At 47.1% G+C, this 17,648-nt stretch overlaps 1 protein-coding gene across 3 annotated transcripts in view; it reads right to left on the reverse strand.

The window, feature by feature from the left end:
• ppcdc (phosphopantothenoylcysteine decarboxylase) overlaps window positions 1-17,648 on the reverse strand; it is a 109,480-nt gene that overhangs the window by 65,767 nt on the left and 26,065 nt on the right. The window lies entirely within an intron of this gene.

Consider the following 17,648-nt stretch of genomic DNA (forward strand, 5'->3'; position numbering starts at 1 on the left):
AGCCCCAGCCTGTTCAATCTTTCCTGATAAGTACATCCTCTCAGTTCTTGGTATCTGTTCTGGAACAGTGAAGGAAAACTTATGCTCTTGCATTAACACTGAGTACACCTGGCGCTCTCCCCACAGTGGAGCTGTCTTCGGGAGGACTACGTGGTGGAAGAGTTGGATCCTTTCTGACTCTCTGGCCTTACGAGTTCTCTGACTTCCATCATCATACTTCCTAAAGTTCAGCGACCAGGCAGGTTAAAGAGCTTGAAAAGAAGCGCATCACAGCTGTAGATTTTGAAATATCAGTCACACGTCGAAACAACAACAATTATAACAATTTGCATTTATTTAGCGCCTTTAACGTAGTAAAACGTACCAAAGTGCTTCACAGAAGCGTTACCAAACAAAATGTGACACCGAGCCACGTATTAGGGCTGGTGAGGTAGGTTTTAATGAGCGTCTTAAAGGAGGGAAGAGAAGCGGAGAGGTTTAGGCAGGGAATTCCAGAGCTTACGGCCTAGGCAGCTGAAGGCACGGCCACCAATGGTGGAGCGATTAAAATCGGGGGTGCTCAAGAGGCCAGAATTAGAGGAGCGCAGATATCTCGGGGCGGGGGGGGGTTTGTGGGGCTGGAGGAGATTACAGAGATAGGGAGGGGGCGAGGGCCATGGAGGGATTTGAAAACAAGGATGAGAATTTTAAAGTCGAGGCGCTGCTTAACCGGGAGCCAATGTAGGTCAACGAGCACAGGGGTGATGGGCGAACAGGGTTTGGTGCGAGTTAGGACACGGGCTTCAAGACATGGCTGAGGGGTAGTTAACAACTTGCCAAGGTAATAATTCATACAGCGTAGTGCCAAGTAGAGTGCAGTTTTCATAGAATGAATAGTAAAATGTCAGGAGGCACAAGTCAAAACAGATATATTGAGGAAGAACTACATTACATATTTGTAATGTAGTTCAGGCCAACATCCCCAGCATCGAAGCTTTGACCACGCTCGATCAGCTCCGGTGGACGGGTCACATCGTCCGCTAGCCCGAATCAAGGTGCAAAGTACCCTTCTGAATATAGAATTTTACAGCCCAGAAACAGGCCATTCATCCCAGCTAGTCCATGCCGGCCTTTATGCTCCACACGAGCTTCCTCCCACCCTCTCTTCATCTCACCTTCTTGATTTCCTTTTAACTGCGCGCTGTTCTTTACGAGAGGGGGGAACCAGGCACCTCACTTGCAGGCTTTCAACATTTCCATCGTGTGAATCGTTACTGTTCTCGCTCAGGCCAACATCCCCAGCATCAAAGCTTTGACCATGCTCGATCAGCTCCGGTGGACGGGTCACATCGTCCGCATGCCCGATACGAGACACCCAAAACAAGCGCTCTACTCGGAGCTCCGGCACGGCAAGAGAGCCCCAGGTGGGCAGAGGAAACGCTTCAAGGACACCCTCAAGGCCTCCTTGAAAAAGTGCAACATCCCCACCGACACCTGGGAATCCCTGGCCCAAGACCGCACAAAGTGGAGGAGAAGCATCCGGGAAGGCGCCGAGCACCTCGAGTCTTTTCGCCGGGAGCAAGCGGAAGCCAAGCGCAAACAGCGGAAGGAGCGCACGTCAACCCAAGCACCCCACCCACCCGCCCCTTCAACCACCGTCTGCCCCACCTGTGACAGAGACTGTAGGTCCCGCATTGGACTCATCAGTCACCTGAGAACTCATTTTTAATGTGGAAGCAAGTCATCCTCGGCTCCGAGGGACTGCCTAAGAAGAAGACATATTTTTGTTTCCTTATATGAATTGTATTGGGACAAGAAGTAGCTCGGCTTTATAACTGCTACTTGGAGGTTCTGACGCTCAAAAATGTCACAGTTTTGTGAATCTTTAATACGTACAGTGAAAATTTGTAGATCTAGGAAAAGTGTAATTAAGAACGATGGTTAGTTGTACTAACAGAGAACAACTTCAAGCATTATTCAAGATACCTTTTACAGAGCTAACTGGATGTTGGCGATCACTTGAGATACTGCCTTAACATTCAAAAAGTGGGACCCAATGGGAGATTAGGATCTACTGGCCAGCCAGTTTGAGCCAGTTTACTAGTTAAGCAATTTTACAGAACGCCACACATTCGAGGTGATCAATTATATAGCACACGTGTACTGACAGCGAAAGAACGGCAAGAGCTTGCAGTCGTCATGTCTATTTTCCTGCAAAAACCTGGAAAAAAGGGCAAGGATTATTGAAACCAAACTAGCTCTAGTAAATGAACTGTGGTCTCTGCGTGCTATCAGTGCCTATAAAGATTAAGCCCTGGTATCTGGGGACGGCGGGGAAGCTAACAAAATTTAAGTTTCTGTAAAGATTGAACTATATTGGAAAAGGTCAAATTTGGGTGCCAATTAAAACGTACACATCCGCAAAACAACACTGCTGATGTAACAGCTCCAATGAGATTATCAACAGGGACAATGCTGATGTAGAAAGAAAAGACTTGTATTTATATAGCGCCTTTCACGAGCTCAGGATGTCCCAAAGCGCTTTACAGCCAATGAAGTACTTTTGAAGCTCAGTCACTGTTGTAATGTGGGAAACGCGGCCTGCCAATTTACGCACAGCAAGCTCCCGCACAACAGCAATGTGATCAGGACCAGATAATCTGTTTTTGGTGTTGGTCGAGGACACCGGAGAGAGCTCCCCTGCTCTTCTTCCAAATAGTGCCAGGGGATCTTTTACATCCACCTGAGAGAGCAGACGGGGCCTCGGGTTTAATGTCTCATCCGAAAGTCGCATTTGCAGAGACAAATGTTTTTTTTTTTTTAATTCATTCACGGGACGTGGGCGTCGCTGGCAAGGCCAGCATTTATTGCCCATCCCTAATTGCCCTGAACAAGGTGATGGTCAGCCGTCATTTCAGAGGGCAGTTAAGAGTCAACCACATTGTTGTGGGTCAGGAGTCACATATAGGCCAGACTGGGTAAGGATGGCAGATTTCCTTCCCTGAAGGACATTAGTGAACCAGATGGGTTTTTACAACAAGCCAGTAATTTCATAGTCACCATTACTGATATTAGCTTTTTTTTATTTCCAGATTTATTTAATTAACTGAATTTAAATTCCTCAGCTGCCGTGGTGGGATTTGCACTCAAGTCTCCAGGCTTCTGAATTACTAGTCCAGTAACATAACCTCTGTTCAAAATGCTAACATGTAGCGAGCGAATTTGTGCTTATATGAAGATATCAATATCAAGCCCGTGATTAATTCTTGAAAACAAAGGACTGCTAACAACCAAAAGGGACCTTGAGCAAGATAAGAAAGAATAACAGACACCAGATGTCGGAGGTTCTGCTCCAAGTACGATAAGTAAGCCGTGGGAACTGGTCATAACAAGTGGGTTATAAAAGCCCTATTGATGGGGCAAATCGCTGTCGTCGGACAAGAGAAGCCGGCGGCACTCAAAGAAGCAGCAGAATACCGTGTGGACATAAGTATATGTGAGCGCGAGTCCATGTTATGGGGTGCGAGTGAATACAGGCAGGGTTAGCTAGCAGCTATCCACATACAGGAAACTCTTTGGTATCCGGCACCGACGGGACCGGCGTGTTGCCGGTTGATCAAAAATTCCGGTTGACGGAGAGGGTTATCTACCGAGGCTATTTTTAACAAAGAAAAATTAAAAAATCAAGAAATGTGCAGTATACAGTAATTGGGTACTCACCTACAGAATGTTGTGTTAAATGGATGGTGGAAGATGCTTGATTAAGTACAGTACTGCCAGTTGAGGGTAATGCAATGCAATGACTACCAGCAGTGTGGGAGACACACAGTACCCCTGTAAAATGGCGGATCAGAAGAGACTACTGGCAGCGCGGGAGAGTCAGGCTCCTGTTACAGGGGTATTGAGGTGTTCCGACTACTGTCGAAATCTCGTCTCCGAGTAAGACTCTAGACACCGGGTTCTGTCAGAAAAGTAACACTTTCATGTTTTTACTTGCACAAGGGAAGCGTGTCTCAGACAATGGCTGAGGCGACAACTCCAATGAGCACGCATTCGGGCTCTATATTTATACAGTGAAGTAAACAACTCCTGATTGACACATCATTATCATACATCAAACCGTTTCATGCACAAGAACAATGAATAGAACATCTTGTCTCATTCCTGTACGTTCATAAGTTAATTATTGCTACATACACAAAGACATCTGTCACCACAGACTTACTCCTATTCCTCTTGCATTGTTCAGTTACAGGCTGCATCTTGGGTTTTGGTACCTAGCACATTCTGTTCTGGCCGTGTTCCAACAGTCTTGCATCAACTAAACCAATATTTAAACTTTTAACCCATGTCAACTATCCCATCATACTTTGCAAGACTGACACAAAACTATACAGGATATTTTATATTTCCACACTTCCGACAGCGGCAAGAAGCCGAGTAGTGGCAGTTTGGAGAACTACCCCCACTGACTAACTCGGCCACCGTGGGAGACTCGGACTCGGCAACATTGCCGGTTATTGAGGTGTTGTTTTCAGAGTCAGAATTTTGCCGGTTAATAGAGAATGCCGGATATTTAGGTGCCGTTTAAACGAGAGTTTCCTGTATTTGATTAAATGTTGAAGCTCAGCATTCAACACTATCGTCCCCAACAAGCTGGCCACCAAACTCCAAACTCTTGGCCTGAACACTTCCCTCTGCAACTGGACCCTGGACTTCCTAACAAACAGACCCCAGTCTGTCAAATTAGGTAACCACACCTCCCCCCCCCCCTGACCCTGAACACGGGGGCCCCACAAGGATGTGTGCTGAGCCCCCTCCTCTACTCCCTCTTCACCCACGACTGTGTGGCTGTTCATGGTTCCAACACCATCATCAAGTTTGCGGATGGCACCACGGTAGTAGGCCAGATCACCAACAACGATGAGTCAGCCTACAGGGAGGAGGTCCAGCATCTCGTGAAGTGGTGCGCCGATAACAGCCTGGCCCTTAACATCAAGAAAACCAAAGAAATCATTGTGGACTTCAGGAAGTCCAAAGGCGGAAGTCACACCCCCATCCACATCAATGGGGCTGTGGTGGAAAGGGTGGACAGTTTTAAGTTCCTCGGAGTCCACATCACGGAAGACCTCTCCTGGTCCCTCAATACCTCCTCTCTGGTGAAAAAGGCCCAGCAGCGCCTATATTTCCTAAGGAGGCTGAAGGGATGTAACCTGTCACCCCTGATCCTCTCTAACTTTTACCACTGCACTATAGAGAGCATCCTGACAAACTGTATCACAGTATGGTATGGCAGCTGTAGCTACTATGACCGGAAAGCCCTGCAGCGGGTAGTCAAAACTGCCCAACGCATTACCGGCACCCGGCTACCGACCATAGAGCACATATACCAGAAACGCTGCCTACAGAGGTCACGGTCCATCGTCAAAGACCCTACCCACCCCAGCCACAGTCTGTTCGCCCTCCTGCCATCTGGGAGACGCTACAGATGCATTCGCACCCGTACGACCAGATTTAGGAACAGCTTCTTTCCCAGGGCTGTCATCCTACTGAACTCCACAAATAAACTCTAAAGCCTGCACATCTGCCAATGCACTTTATTATGGTTATGTTATGTTAATATACTACAAGCCAAATGTATGTTGAATGTTTAAATGTCTTAATCTAAATGTACACTCTCGGGAGCCGCAAGCCTACATTTCGTTGTACTGCACTTGTGCACTAACAATGACAATAAAAGTTGATTTGATTTTTTTTGATTTGAAGATTAATCAAACTCAGTGACTCCCTCTGTTCTTGGGTTGGAACTAATCGGGAATCAGATATTCACCAGCTTGACACTTCTCAATTAAATAGCTGGGCTACATCAGGTGCCTTCGGGATCAGATATCATTTGACCAAATAAATGGTGTGTCGGCTGCTAGTGTGTAGTTGGCATGGGCTCCGTCGACACCAAAGGCATTATTATTATTTAATTTACAACATGGTTTTAATTGGCTGGAATATAGTGTTGCACTTAGAACCATGTTGCTCACTATTGAGGCTTTTCCATTGTACTGTACCACAAGCCCAATTACTTTCAATTACATTTGCAGGGCTATGGGGAAAGAGCAGGGGAGTGGGACGAATTGGATCGCTCTTTCAGAGAGCTGGCACAGGCATGATGGGCCGAATGGCCTCCTTCTGCACTGTATCATTCTGATTTCAGATGCCTGCAGTTGAACAGCTAATCTTCCTTAAAAACAGACATTTATCGTCCACATAGATTTAAGGCAGAGAAGGCCGCACAAATCTAGCACTTCACAGAAGTAAGATGGCTCTTGGAAAAGTAAGTAGGGTGTTCCCAGGGATAAGGGAGTTCAGTTATGAGGAGAGGTTGGAAAAGTTCGGACTGTTCTCCTTGGAACAGAGAAGGTTAAGAGGTGACCTAGTAGAGGTTTTCAAGATGATGAGAGGTTTGGATAGAGTAAATAGAGAACAAATATTTCCTTTGACAAGTGGGTCAATAACTAGAGGTCATGGATTTAAAATCATTGGCATAAGATCTAGAGGGGAGGTGAGGAGAAATATTTTCACTCAGAGAGCTGTCAGGATCTGTAACGGTGATGGAAGCTGATTCCATAAATAATTTTAAAAGGGAGTTGGACAGGTATTTGAGGATGAGGAACCGACAGGGTTATGGACAAAAAGCTGGGGGTGGGGGGGGGGTGGGACTGAGCACAACTGCTCTTTCAAAGAGTCAGCACAGGCACGACGGGCTGAATGGCCTCCTTCTGTGCTGTCAGTTTCTATGATTCTGTGACTCGGATGGCAGTGCGTGTTAAAGGGCTGATGTGATTGTCTGGTCCGACCGGCACAGACAGAATCGTGCCAAAAAAAGTCCAGGTCCTAAAATTAGACAAGTCAGTTTGCCCAGTGAACTCAAAGAGCTTCAGGTTAGTACCAGCTGTTGAAGGACTGGCATCGCCTGGCAGAAGTCATTGCAATGTTACAAGTAGTATAATATTTAAAAAATTGCACTGCTCGGAGATTTCAGCCCGATATTTTCAGCAGCCCTCTCACCTTTACCCTTACCATCCCCGACCCAAAGAGAAAAGTCTTGGGACCTCATATTTTTAAGTACTAATGTTCTCAACCTAATTCTTGATTGCTACAGGTGAAATGGTTAAGATTTCAGTCAAGATGTTCACCACTGTATCATGAAAGAAAGACTTATGAAATAATACTGAACGGCCTGCGGGTGGCGCTGTCCAGGGAGAGTATGCACGGGCCCAGCTTGCGCAGGACATTCTTAACAGGAACTAGTGAAGGACACAACTAGACCTCCATGTTGTAAAACAGTTGATTAAAGCTTTGTTTAACGCTTAGACCAAGTGCCTAGTAGTTTTCTTACGTCAGTAGGTACATTCAAGCAGACTGAAGCCACGGCTGCACTTACACTGCAGTCATAGAGTCGGTGCAAAGGATTTTCACCACGCCAATGCTACGGTAACAATGTCAATATGCACCGAGGGAATGGCAATTCTGTAGGCCGATCAAAATCTACCCTCACACGTCAATGCAAAAACCAAACCTGCTGAACCTGTAAAGAAGGAAATAGCTTATTTATATTTATATACATTTACATTAACACCTTTCATGACAGCAAGACACCCCAAAGCGGCAGCCAAGTTGCGCACAGCAAGGTCCCACAAACTGCAATGTGATAATGACTAAATAATCTGTTTTGGATGGATAAGGTACTACACTATGGTCAAGTGTGTTAGATTTTTAATTTGATGCAGATCTGTGACCCTGAAATGAAAGAAGTTCACACAAGACAAGGCCAACTTTGATTAGGATGTAAATGGGCACAGTGGTTTATTCTCAGATTACAAGCCCAAGAAATTAAACTATAATTCTGAAGGTGACCCTGGGCTCTCCAAATATAGAACGGCATCGCTTCCTACACAACTGGGGAAAATTGAAAGGCCACATAGGGTGGGGTATGTGCGGACAAAGACAGTGTGAATCACAATCAAAGTGCAAAATGTAACACATGCCAACCAGTTATTTCCAACATAACAGTATGGTCTAGTAAATGTGTGAAAAGAATCAAACACCATCTCTTTTACCCATGGCTTATAAAAATTCAATCAACAGTTTCCAGAAAATTAAGTGAGTAAAACACTGTGCATATCAACTCGGTCCAGCATTCTTTACTTGTTAGTAAGAGAATGAGCACATAACCTCAGCTGACGCCCCAGCGCAGTGCGGAGGGAGTGCTGCACTGTCGGAGGTGCCCGTCTTTCGGATGAGCTGTTAAGAGGGCGGACGGGGCCTCGGTTTAAGTGGATGTAAAAGATCCCATGGCACTGGGGAGTTCTCCCCGGTGTCCTGGGCAAAATTTATCCCTCAATTAACGTCAATTCTCTCTCTTGGTCCTTCATCTGTTCACTTTATGCTCATGGCCTACAGGCTTCTGGGAGCCTGCATGTTGCTGTGGCTGCAGGCAGGAAATGAATGAGAGCCAGCAAAACAAGTGGCAAGATTTTTTTTGATTACTTTCACAATTAATTCTTCCTCCCCCTGAAACCACCTCTCTAAGCCAATACTTAACTTAATGTAGAGTTTAATTGAAAGACACCTGGAGTAGGGCAATTAAGTTGTCAAGTCCTGCCAAACATTGTTACCGCACAGTATGCTGTAGGTCATAACGGCTGGTTAAAATAAGCAGCATGCAAGAACTGAACTAGGCATACTGTATAGGTCTTTCCCGGCACAGGCCAAACAGCCTCCTTCTGTGCTGCAAGATTCTATAAGGTGGCGGCTTTAACCCGAGAAATAGCAGCTCACAAGTGACAATATGCGCCAGGATGTGGGCTCTAGCGCGATTCCTCGCACGGCGAGCTTCCCCCATGGCTGGGCTTAGTCTCGCGGAGGAGGTGGAGAGCAGAGCCCACGCACCTCCAGGCAGAGAGAGCGAGCGAGAACAAGATCAAGGGAGAACTACCCGGGGCTTTTCCTCACGCACTCTAGTAACCTTCTTCTTCTTCTTAGGCAGTCCCTCGGAACCGAGGATGACTTGCTTCCACATTAAGAATGAGTTCTCAGGTGACTGATGAGTCCAATGCGGGACCCACAGTCTCTGTCACAGGTGGGGCAGACGGTGGTTGAAGGGGCGGGTGGGTGGGGTGCTTGGGTTGGCGTGCGCTCCTTACGCTGCCTGCGCTTGGCATCTGCTTGCTCCCGGCGAAGAGACTCGAGGTGTTCGGCGCCTTCCCGGATGCTTCTCCTCCACTTTGTACGGTCTTGGGCCAGGGATTCCCAGGTGTCGATGGGGATGTTGCACTTTTTCAAGGAGGCTTTGAGGGTGTCCTTGAAGCGTTTCCTCTGCCCACCTGGGGCTCTCCTGCCGTGCCGGAGCTCCGAGTAGAGCACTTGTTTTGGGAGTCTCGTATCGGGCATGCGGACGATGTGATCCGTCCATCGGAGCTGATTGAGCATGGTCAAAGCTTCGATGCTGGGGATGTTGACCTGAGCAAGAACAGTAACCATTCACACGATGGAAATGTTGAAAGCCTACAAGTGAGGTGCCTGGTTCCCCCCTCTCGTAAAGAACAGCGTGCAGTTAAAAGGAAATCAAGAAGGTGAGATGAAGAGGGGGTGGGAGGAGGCTCGTGTGGAGCATAAAGGCTGGCATGGACTAGCTGGGATGAATGGCCTGTTTCTGGGCTGTAAAATTCTATATTCAGAAGGGTACTTTGCACCTTGATTTTGCTGAACCAAAATGAAAAAGTCAGAGACACTTACAGAAACTGGTCACAATTTCTACCAGACACAAACTATTCTTCCACAGTCAGAAGTGTTGTGAATTCAGGCCTGCCGTAGATGCCCCCTCCTCAGGTGTGTTGGTGTCAGTCAGTCTCTTACATGTTTTTTTTAATTCGCTTATGGGATGTGGGCATTACTGGCAAGGCCAGCATTTATTGCCCATCCCTACTTGCCCTTGAGAAGGTGGTGGTGAGCTGCCTTCTTGAACCGCTGCAGTCCGTGTGGTGAAGGTGCTCCCACAGTGCTGTTAGGGAGGGAGTTCCAGGATTTTGACCCAGTGACGATGAAGGATCGGCCGATATACTTCCAAGTCAGGATGGTGTGTGACTTGGAGGGGAACTTGGAGGTGGTGGTGTTCCCATGCGCCTGCTGTCCTTGTCCTTCTAGGTGGCAGAGGTCGCGGGTTTGGGAGGTGCTGTCGAAGAAGCCTTGGCGAGTTGCTGCAGTGCATCTTGTAGATGGTACACACTGCAGCCACGGCACGCCGGCGGTGGAGGGAGTGAATGTTCAAGGTGGTGGATGGGGTGCCAATCAAGCGGGCTGCTTTGTCCTGGATGGTGTTGAGCTTCTTGAGTGTTGTTGGAGCTGCACTCATCCAGGCAAATGGAGAGTATTCCATCACACTCCTGACTTGTGCCTTGCAGATGGTGGAAAGGCTTTGGGGAGTCAGGAGGTGAGACACTCGCCGCAGAGTACCTAGCCTCTGACCTGCTCTTGTTGGCACAGTATTTGAGTCTTTTTAATAAAAAAAAGGAAGTTGACTCCCACTGCCCTATAGCTACTTGTGTGGTAGCGGGACCCGGGGGTGTAACAATGAAACTACCTTGCGATCTGGACTGGAACTCCGTGTCTTACAACCCGCGTGCTCCTTCAGTCTCTCTGAACTGGGTGAGGCAACATTCGGTTTGAAACCGTTATTCCAGTGGGTGAAACACACAGGACACTCAGATTGGTGAGAGTTGCTTGAAAGAAAGACTTGCATTTCTATAGCGCCTTTCACGTCCACCGGACGTCCCAAAGCGCTTTACAGCCAATGAATTAGTGACCAGACAATCTGTTTTTATCATGTTGATTGAGGGATAAATATTGGCCCAGTACACCGGGGATAACTCCCCCTACTCTTCTTCGAAATAGTGCCAGGGGATCTTTTACATCCACCTGAGAGAGCAGACGGGGCCTCGGTTTAACGTCTCATCCGAAAGGCGGCACCTCCGACAGTGCAGCGCTCCCTCAGCACTGCACTGCAGTGTCAGCCTGGATTACGTGCTCAAGTCTCTGGAGTGGGACTTGAACCCACAACCTTCTGACTCAGAGGCGAGGGTGCTGCCCACTGAGCCACAGATGACACTACTGATGAGAGTTGTTTGGTGCAAATGATGCAAACAGTTACAAAAATTTAAAAAAACGTGACGAGCTTGTAGGTGGAGCTTTGAAGATGAGGATTTTAAGTTTGGTGTGTTGGGGAACAGGGAACCAATGTAGGTCCACAGGATAGGAGCGATAGGTAAACGGGAGTCATTGAGTATATTCAAGGCGGAGATCGATAGATTTTTGGACTCTAGAGGAATTAAGGGATATGGAGATCGGGCGGGAAAGTGGAGTTGAGGTCGAAGATCAGCCATGATCTTATTGAATGGCGGAGCAGGTTCGAGGGGCCGTATGGCCTACTTCTGCTCCTAATTCTAATGTTACGTTCTTAGATCGTTGCTGGAGATGCTGTTGGTTGGATTGAAGTGGAACCACACAAAGACTGTGCTACAGGAAACTCTCGCTTTACCAGCACCTAAATAACCGGAAATCTCGGTTAACCGGCAAAATTCAGGAGTAGGTTCAGGTAAGTTTTACTTCATATTGTACTTGCCTTCCTCGATCTGTTGCTGTGCAAGGGTGTGGCTGCAGCAGTTGCTAAGCTACAGAGATGCTTGGAACTTGTGGCCATTGTTCTGCACCTGTTGCTAAACAACAGGGTTTGTTGCTTTATACGGAGCTCTCAGCTCTCCGTATCTTTTACTATAGCTCTCGGTTATCCGGAATTTTTGATGAACCGGCACCACGTCGGTCCCGTCGGTGCCGGATAAAAAAGAGTTTCCTGTACAAAGCTGGGCCACAGAGGAGAGGCAACAGCGGAGGATGCCACCATTAACCGTATCAAACTCTCCAGAGAGGTCAAGAAGGGACCTTCACTGCGGCTACAGTCAATGAGCACGTCACTTGTGCGTTATTGGACTCAACTCCCCTTCTTGAGCCCACTTTCTAATTGTATTATTGGGCATTGGCTGTAAAGTGTTTCGTTTCAAAGGTCCATGTCATAAATAAAGTGGAATGCAACGGACCAGAACACACGCCAGAAAAATGACGGGAAGGAAGGCTAAAAGGAGAATCGAAAGGAGTGATAAGCAAAGCTAGAAAATTACATTGCAAAAAAAAGGAAGTAACGCATAAAAAGGCTAAACAATACAGGAAGTTAGCAACATGAAATGAGAACTAAAATGGGGAAGGAAATAGTAAAATAAATAGCACAGGAACACCAAGGGTAGCTAGATGTTTCCAAAAGTGGATGCTATTATTTTAGATCGCTACCTTAGCCACATCAGTCGACAAGCTTTTTATCCTACTGCTTGACGTAAGAAAACTACTAGGCACTTGGTCTAAGCGTTAAACAAAGCTTTGATCAACTGTTTTACAACATGGAGGTCTAGTTGTGTCCTTCACTAGTTCCTGTTAAGAATGTCCTGCGCAAGCTGGGCCCGTGCCCGAGTATTTATACTCTCCCTGGACAGCGCCACCCGCAGGCCGCTCAGTATTATTTCATAAGTCTTTCTTTCATGAATGACTGATTCATGTCACTGCTTATCCAGAAAGTGCGATCCCTTTGTGCCTTTGCGGAGCGGGTGAGGGCTGCAGCAAGTCATTTCACGACGATAAGCAAAGGGGAAACCTTCGGTTGACAACAGTGGTAGCTCATAGTTCACTATCGCGACCATCCCCGAACTGAAAGGCAACGCTGAGCCCGGTCCAGCCGAGAACTAGAATCGTGCGTTCAAGAACCGGTGACCGTGAGACAGAGCTCCAAAATATCACTGCTGGCATGGCTGCCATTTTTTCAGACCACCACATAGGTGGGTGGTCGGCTGAAGAAGATACGGTAAGGTGAACAGTTTTACTAATTAGTTAGGTTGCTACCAAGTCAAAAGGGACAGCGGCTAACTTGCACAAGTCTGTAGCCTTGGTGCCTTTCATAGAAACGTAGAAGATAGGAGCAGGAGTAGGCCATTCGGCCTCCCGAGCCTGTTCCCACAGTTAATGAGATCATGGCTGTCCCTGCTTTATCCCCATATCCCTTGATCCCTTTAGCCTTAAGAAATATATCTAACTCCTTCTTGAATATATTTAATAAGTTGGCCTCAACTGCCTTCTGTGGTAGAGAATTCCACAGGTTCACCACTCTCTGGGTGAAGAAATTCCTCCTCATCTCTGTCCTAAATGGCTTACCCCTTATCCTTAGACTGTGACCCCTGGTTCTGGACTCTCCCGCCATCGGGAACATCTTTCCTGCATCTAGTCTGTCTAGTCCTGTTAGAATTTTATAAGTTTCAATGAGATCCCCTCATTCTTCTAAACTCTAGCGAATATAAGCCTAATCGACCCAATCTCTCTTCATACGTCATTCCCGCCATCCCAGGTATCAGTCTGGTGAATCTTCGCTGCACTCCCTCCATGGCAAGAACATCCTTCCTCAGATAAGGCGACCAAAACTGCACACAATACTCAAGGTGTGGTCTCACCAAGGCCCTGTAGAACTGCAGCAAGACATCCTTGCTCCTGTACTCGAATCCTCTCGCTATGAAGGCCAACATACCATTTGCCTTCTTAACCGCCTGCTGCACCTGCATGCTTACCTTCAGCGACTGGTGCACAAGGACACCCAGGTCTCGTTGCACTTCCCCTTTTCCCAATCTATTGCTGTTCAGATAATAATCTGTCTTCCCGTTTTTGCCACCAAAGTGGATAACCTCGCATTTATCCACATTATACTGCATCTGCCATGCATCTGCCCAATCACCCAACCTGTCCAAATCATACTGGAGTTTCTCTGCATCCTCCTCACAGCACACACGCCCACCCAGTTTTGTGTCGTCTGCAAACTTGGAGATATTACATCTAGTTCCCTTGTCTAGATCATTAATATATATTGTGAATAGCTGGGGTCCTAGCACCGATCCCTGCGGTACCCCACTAGTCACTGCCTGCCACTCGGAAAAAGACCCGTTTATTCCAACTCTTTGCTTCCTGTCTGCCAACCAGTTCTCTATCCAAGTCAGTACCTTACCCCCAATCCCATGTGCTTTAACCTTGCACGCCAAACTCTTATGCGGGACCTTATTGAAAGCAGGCGGTTGATACAGCAGACCCTTTTATGATCTCTGAAACCCAAGATTCTAGACCACAAGACTGCATATTCCTGAACTGTTTTCCTAGGATCATTTCCTCCTCCCACAAGGTTTTTCCTCAGCTCTTTCAAAGAATCATGTGGAGAGAGCCACACATAAGGGGTAGATTACCTGAAAACCATTTGAAGGGCTCCTTCTACACCTTGCCCTGGTTGGTGCGGGAGGGGAGGGGGGGAAAGAGGAAGACTTAAGTTGATCCTCCACAAAGACACCCTATTTTGAACCATTGTTATCATGATGAGATCCATTTCCCAATTAATAAATTGTGGCTTCCTCAATCCTTCCAGTAGGTATATTCCTTATAGCTGGGCTGTCAACGTTATCCCAGGAGAAATCGTATGGGTCAAAGACCTAGAAATCCCAGATTGTTAAACTAGTTAACTAAGTAACTGTACTGTTCTGGTCTGTGGAGTCAATTCGAAAAAGAAGACTTGCATTTCTATAGCACCTTTCACGACCACCGGACGTCCCAAAGCGCTTTACAGCCAATGAAGTACCTTTGAAGTGTAGTCGCTGTTGTAATGTAGGAAACGGGGCAGCCAATTCGCGCAAAGCAAGCTCCCACAAACAGCAATGTGATAATGGCCAGATACAGGAAACTTTGGTTTATCCGGAGGTTAAAAGTCCGGAAAGCTCCATCTACCGGCAAAATTCAGGAGGCGTTTCCTGTAAGTTTTTTTACTTCTCGTTGCTTTTTTTTTCCCCAGTCAGGCTCTGCAAGGTTTGTAGCTAAGCAACAGCTTCAGCTAGAGACGCTTTTAAGCTGCAGCCGACTGTTTTGAAGCTGTTGCTAAGCAACAGGGTTTGTTGATTCACACGGAGCTGAAAATCTCCGTATGTTTCAACATTAGCGCTGGTTTGTCCGGCAGTTTTGATGGGACGGCAACAGCTCAGTCCCGTCGATGCCGGATAGCACAAAGTTTCCTGTAATCTGTTTCAGTGAGGTTGATTGCGGGATAAATATTGGCCAGGCCACCGGGGAGAACTCTCCTGCTCTTCTTCGAAATAGTGCCGTGGGATCTTTTACGTCCACTTGAGAGTGCAGACGGGACCTCGGTTTAACGTCTCATCTGAAAGATGGCGCCTCCGACAGTGCAGCACTCCCCCAGCACTGCACTGGAGTGTCAGCCTAGATTTTTGCCCTCAAGTCTCTGGAGCGGGACTCTGAACCCACAACCTTCTGACCCAGGGGCGCGGGTGCTACCAACACTGAGCATCGGCAGACATTCAATCTGCTATCAGCGGTATACTTGGAAACTACAGTGCTTAAGTATGTGCCATTCAGGCATATTTATCCACCAAAACATGCCTTAATACTCTCACTCAGGTCTATTCCGTCCCTGGAGTTATAGAAATATATTACAGGAAACTTTCTGGTATCCGGCACGGATGGGACCGACCTGGTGCCGGTTCATCAACAATTCCGGATAACCGAACGCTATAGTTAAAGATACGGAGCTCAGAGCTCCGTATAAAGCAACAAACCCTGTTGCTTGTTCAAAACAATCGGCACAAGTTGCAAGTGTCTCTGTAGCTTAGCAACAGCTTCAGCTACACCCTAGCACAGCAACAAATGGAGTTTAAAAAGGTAATAAAAGTAATAAAAGTTAACGGAACCGACTCCTGAATTTTGCCGGCGGATAGAGCGTTCCGGTTATTTAAGGGCCGGTTAATCGAAAGTTTCCTGTACATGATAAGGTAACTATAAAAAGGGACACCACCCTAACCAGCTTGTGCATTATCTGTAACTATAGTAAAGTCCTCAAGTTGGTAATGTTGTCATACCCCTACTCCATTCAAATCAAATGGTGACATTTTAATGGGAACGCCTGTTATTCTTATTTTCCCCAGAGGTGGTGCTGTAAGCGCGCTCAGCCTGTTGCAACAGACACAGCTGATTAACCTCGAGCAAGGCCACAGCATGATTCATTAAACCAGATGAACATCAGAACATTTGCAAAGTCAGAACAGCAAGGTGCGTCTGGGGGCGGAGTGGTAAGGATATCTAAAGCTACTTTCTACCCCAGGGCAACCAAAGCAGTGGTTAGTGGTGTTCGGTTAGAGACAAGAAGGTACAAGTAAAACAGTAGCGCAAGCCCCAACACAGACACAGCTTCCACACCAAACTTTCACTATGGCCGCGATCTTGCCAGCCCTGGGGGAAGGCGAGTTTGGAAGTGGGACTGCCGGGAAAATGGCAGAATCTGGGGGGCGGGTACCCATCCCACCCCCAACCCGCCTCTGTGCCATCTTCCCAGGAGGCGGGTAGCCGACCCGCGCCGGGTCCCGTCTCCTCGAGGCAGGAAGGGGATTATAGTCACTTAACTGCCTGTTAACAGGTAGTTAACAGGCTGTTAAGAGGATTATCCCCATTTTTCCAACAGAGGCGCGGGCTTCCCGACGTCGGAAAACCCCGCCAGGGTCACCGAGGCGAGCAGTGGGTCTGCGGGGGTCGGAGGGGTGCAAAAGTGCGCTGTGGAGGTGAGTGATGGGTGCAAGTGTGGAGAGGTGAGTATGTGAGGTGAGTGGAAAGTGATAGAAAATATTTACTTACCTTTGTTTCTTCCTGCAGGCTTCAACCGTTGGGGATGCGGAGAGTCTCGCATCTCACCGGCAGAGATGACAGAATGGCTGCTGCGTTCTCCGATGCAACAACCATCTAATTTCTGCTCACAAAAGAGGTTTGGTGAGTCTTGAATACAAGAACTCATCAAACAACAGAGAATGTCAGTGTTTAACAGCTGCACAGGGCCGTCAAACGATGACAATTCATCTGTCAAACAGTTTTGACAGATGAAACGTCATACGCTGACGTTCTCTGTAACCGGCTTCCCCTTAATTGGCCTGCTACGCCCGCTGGGCGGGCTTAACAAGGTCAATCAAGGGACAATAGCGTGGGTTGGCCACAAGTCGATGGAGGCGGGACTAAAACCCGACAAGCAGCAGTCCCGCCTCCAACGCGCCCCCATTGACAAAATCGCCCCCAATGTTTCCGAATGGACAGTTTCGAAATTGAAAAATTGCTTAAATTTAGTAATATTTCAATCTGTAGATTGTGGGGGTAATATTTCACATACTTGAATTGCAAAAACCTTCAGCGCATTTCTCTTATTCTTCCTTCCCTTGGAAAAAATTATGCATTGTAGATTTTTTTTAAAAATAAGTAGTAATCTGGGTTCTACATTGTAAAAGAAGTTCGAAGCAAAATCTCATAATTCAAAACATGTGTGTATATATAAATAAAAACAAAGGCTGGTCAGGGAAAGAGTGTTGATTAATCGTACAAAGAGTCGTTCAAAGGTGTTCCAGAAACAAAACTGAGTCATTTGGTTTCAAGGAACTAGTTTTAGGAGGGAAGAAAATTGCAATTAGCTTGTGCAACCATCTATTTTACTGCCAAGAAAA

This window comes from Somniosus microcephalus, chromosome 32 (genome assembly GCF_052327205.1).
Source record: "Somniosus microcephalus isolate GS21.2 chromosome 32, FLI_Smic_1.0, whole genome shotgun sequence".
Lineage (NCBI taxonomy): Eukaryota > Metazoa > Chordata > Chondrichthyes > Squaliformes > Somniosidae > Somniosus > Somniosus microcephalus.